General features: G+C 38.8%; 1 pseudogene; it reads right to left on the reverse strand.

The window, feature by feature from the left end:
• Positions 1-1,153: 1,153 nt before the first annotated feature.
• On the reverse strand, positions 1,154-4,490 carry LOC112171208 (annotated as a pseudogene).
• Positions 4,491-4,735: the final 245 nt, after the last annotated feature.

Consider the following 4,735-nt stretch of genomic DNA (forward strand, 5'->3'; position numbering starts at 1 on the left):
ACACTATTAACTGTGCATAGCAGTTAAAGTGAATTTTAACCATCAAGTCCAAGAGTTGATTCATTCTCAACTTCTTATATAGCAAATTATTTCATTAGAAGAGATTATTGAATGTTTGCTGCTGAAAATAGGGCAATTCATTTCAAATTATCGCTGCACTTTTCGATTGTCCACACCCTTACAGGAGTTGCATTCGTTATGAAATAAACACTATAATCTAAGCAAAATGAATTCAAAGCCTAAAATCAAAGTTTAAACATATAGTTCGGCTTCCCTATGTCTGAAAGCCTAAAACTCCATGAAAGCGTCATAGTAAAATATTGAAGTTCTCCTTCGAGCAACTGTGTTCAGCGTTATAATTCAACAGCTGAAATCCACTAACAGGTACCCAAATCATGTAGCGAGAACTTCAGGTACCTAATATAAGAAATCATATGAAAATAAGAATTTTTATGAGTTTCACTGATAACCAATTAGTGTAAGGAAATCATCACAGTCAAATGAAACAACCAGATTCTTAGAGTGTTGCTTTAGAAGGAAAAGAGGGTTCTTGAGATACCATTGTGGTTAGACAAACAAAGAACAGATGCCATTGTGGAAAAATGATTAAGGAAAAGGAAAGCTAGTACATAGGTGTCAATACACCAAATAAATAAGGAACTGCACAAAGAGGAAACAAATGACTAGAATAGACTACAACTGTTTACTCTGGCTGGTTTGATGCAAAATAATTTCACTTGTATCTCCTACCAACTAGCAGGGGAAGCACCAGAGCCTTCCTCTTGCCCAATTATTGGAAGCCAGCTACACAAAGAATAGTCTCCTACTAACTAGTAGGGCCATCCTACAATGGACTGTTTTTTCATTTTTAAGTCATTACCTATTACATAACACTACATGCACCATTCTATTCTAAGCTTCTTCTCTTAATTAATGCTATCCTCTATGTTTATTAAGTCACTCTTCCTAGGTGGTGCGTCTATTGATGATTGAAATACTCTGTAGGCTTGTAACACATAAACAAGAAGCCAAAATGGCAAGGAACTGATAATAAGTCTCTCTAACATATTAAGTTCCTCTTCAATTTCAAAGTTCTTTACTTTTTAAGTGCATGCAACATTTGAAGGGTAAACACAAGAGATAGTAAAAGATATTAGGCATCAAAACTTTTGTTTTGTCCATGCCACTTGTGTATACTTGTATACCAATTCCACTGACATCCCAAAGCAACAATACATATTATACCAGCAGCAACCACCTCCACAAATGCCATCACGAATGATCTCTGAGGCGACAAGCCGGCAGTGGCAATAGACAATGTTAGGTCCATAATTACCTAGTAATTATTCCCCTAATCTTGCACTTTTGCTTAGCCTTTGTGTTTATTTATATCTATTTATTATGTTTTCCTTATCATGCTAGGAAATGATGGAGAAGCTTGGAAATGCACTAAAAAGTCAGTCTTAGGACATTTTCCTACTTAGGCTAGGAGAAACCGAGCTAGGCAAGGAAGGAGGAGTGGCAGACTGACCAAATGAACTTCGAATGAGTTGAAACTTTCCAGATCAATTCTAGACATCCTAAGAATAATTTTTTATGAAGAGTGTAAGAGCTATTTCTGAGTGGAAGGCCTTCAAAAGATCAGTGCAAGTTTCTGACTAAAAGATGAAAACTACAAAACCGGAGCTATAATGATTCCGGCAGCATTTACGGCCACACCATGGTGAATTAAGCTCTGAAATTTTACCAGGATGATCTACACTCTTGGAGGAACATTTTGTATGAAGAAACCGAAGGCCAATTACGAAGTCTCCATGGAGATTCAATTGAAGGAAAAAAGGAGAAGAAAGTGCGCAAAAGGACAAAAAAATGGATCAATGGAGATCAATGCCGAATTTCCAACCATTTCTAGCCAAGGACATGTGTGGAGGGCATAGAACAGCTGTTGACTAGGGTTAGAGAGTTTAGGTGGGAAGACTTTAGGTGTAGGTTATTTTGAAATCCAAAATTTGAAGGATGACAAGTGGTCCTCCACCTTTGTCTCCCAATGACCCTTCTATCCTTACTTTATCTCCTCCACCAAAATATCTATGGGCTTCCTATAGGTCATTTTCATGTAGAGTTAAGGATTTGCTCCATATTTTGTGCTTACACATTTGTTCTTTACATCTAACCCTTCATTTCCTTTGATCTCCACCCTCCATTCATCACTCTTGGCCTATAAAAACACTCTCCCCTCATGGTAGACGTTTTCCATGTCATTCTCTCACTTTCTCACACATCTCTTCACATATTTCTCTTAGTTTCATAGCTTTAGTTAGTAGTTTCTTAGTTTTGTGTAGAGATAGGTGTATAGCTTCTTGGGTTCTTGGTTTTTCCTTACCAAAACCGAAGTATCTATACACTTTTGATCAATCACAACTCTAGTTTCACATATTCGAGTCTTGCTCATCATACTTCTAAGAGACTTTGTGGAGTTGCATGGTGTTTTTGGATCCTTTCTCTTATTAGAAACCAAAAATACCATGCTAGGAAACATTTCTCACCTTATTTTTCATCTTGGAGGGTAGAAAGTGTTATTAGAGGTACAGTTTGTTTCTTTTTGGAACCAAACCCGTGGGTATTCCTTCCTTTATTTACTATTTTCTCTCTTAACTTGATGCTTTACAAGTTTATGGCTTTAATTTATGGAACTATGAGTTGTGAGTAGAATAATTTTGGGGCCAGGGTTTAGCCCTAGCCGAATTTGTGTACAAACTATGTAGTTAAATTTAACATGGATCATGCCATGAATTTTTACTTTGCTAGTTTAATTGGTCATCATTTATGCTTCTTAGATTCGTCACCTAAGGTTGGTAAATATTGATAATTTCATGGCAGTATGCTAGGCTTGACACACTTAGTAAACTAAAGCATGTTGCAAATGTAGAAATGGTAATCTTGTGATAATCAAATAAGGTTGCTTGGGTCCTTACAATTGAGCTTATCATGTGGATGTGTCTTAGGTGTCCGATAATCAAGGGATCTTAGATTGCATCTACATAGGTCTACTTGTGTCCGATAATCAAGGAAGGGGTAGAAACTAAAAGGATTGTAGGAGAGTTATGTCCGATAATCATGGGGTAGCTTCGATACATTCTCTAGTAAAATTGTTTCTTGGTTACTCGATAATCAAGATAACCGAGGGGGATTCCATCTTGGCATGAGCATGTTAGATTTCGTTACTTAGAATTTGCACAAAGGAGGTTAGGTGTGATGCCTTACAACCCCTTTTATCTCATTTGATAAAATCTCTTACACTTTGTTAGTTTATTTTGCTTTATTTGCACTTTAATTTTAATATAGTTAAAATTAACTCAAAAGCCAATTCACTACTATCCATTGTTAATATCACTTTTGGTAGTTAGGGTGGAGTTTCCCCCAATCCCTTGGGTACGATACACTACACTTTCTCTTACTAAAACTTGACCTTCTACACTTGGAAGTAAGGAACATCATACACAAATTTGCACACACTTTCATACTGAATGATCTCTCCAATAGACAACAAAAGCCCTTCAAAGTTGCAAGGCACAATAAAAGAAGCAGACTTGATTCCATCCAAAGCTTTCTTCGCAACTTCCTCAGCTTTCATTACACTAGAGGATTTCGTGATAATTCTGGTCAATTGCGGCCTCTTCTTAGCTTCTGCAATTGAGTGCACATCTAAAATTACAATACAAACAAAAAATACTCACAATCCCAAATCAAAATCAGATACAAAATACAAACCTTGATGCATCGAAATCGCACATTGCTAAAATTGACAATAATTGCCACAAGATTCATGGTTTATTTACCTTTAGTGAGTCCAGGAGTGTCAGTAGTTGGAGGGAAAATCAGCGAAATGTGAATGTTGTCTACAATCTCTAAAGCCGAAGCCCAAATTTGCTATCGGAATAAGCTGCATAGCCGTAAATCCCAACCTGACCAACCTGAGATGACATCAAAGCAATTGAACCCGGTCCACGGTCCATCCTGTCTTTCATTCTCGGCAAAGTAGCATTGATCATGTTGAAGCTACCCATCAAATTGACATCCACCATGAACCTGACCTCATCTAATCCGTGCTTCTCCAACTCCTCGGTCACAAACACTCCCTAGTTGACGACTAACACGTAGATCGGGCCCGCCTCCTCGACAACCTTCGAAACTGCTTCATAGTCACGTACGTCGGCGGCGAAGACGGTGACATTGATGCATGTGGAGAGCTGGATGTAGTTCTTGGACTCCTCGAGCTTGTCGAAAGAGCGCCCGAGGATGGAGACTTTGGAGCCCTCGGAGGAGGCGCGGTGGGCCAGGGTAAGGCCGATGCCGCTGGAACAACCGGTTATGAAGACGTGGCGGTTCGTGATTGGGATGGTGGTGGGGTGGGGGCAGACAATGAAGAAGAGGAGGAGGAGGAAGAGAGCGAGAGGGAGGAGGAGGAAGGGGAAGTTGGGGTTCGCCATTGATTATGGTGTGGAGTTGACTATTGTAGAGTAGAAGTAATAGGTCGTGTTTTCCTATGTTGGTTTGAGAGATTGAGTTTGAGTTTGAGTTTGAATGGAAGCAGGAGCAGCTACCGATGGTTATATATAAAGTAGGGTGGTGTAGGGAGCTACATGCTTTAGCACTATTATTCTTTTTGTTTTTGGTAGAGACGACTGAATCATTATCTGTATGACGAATGAGTACATTCAGACCAAAATTATTC

The sequence above is a fragment of the Rosa chinensis genome, chromosome 6 (genome assembly GCF_002994745.2).
Source record: "Rosa chinensis cultivar Old Blush chromosome 6, RchiOBHm-V2, whole genome shotgun sequence".
In the NCBI taxonomy this organism is placed as follows: domain Eukaryota; kingdom Viridiplantae; phylum Streptophyta; class Magnoliopsida; order Rosales; family Rosaceae; genus Rosa; species Rosa chinensis.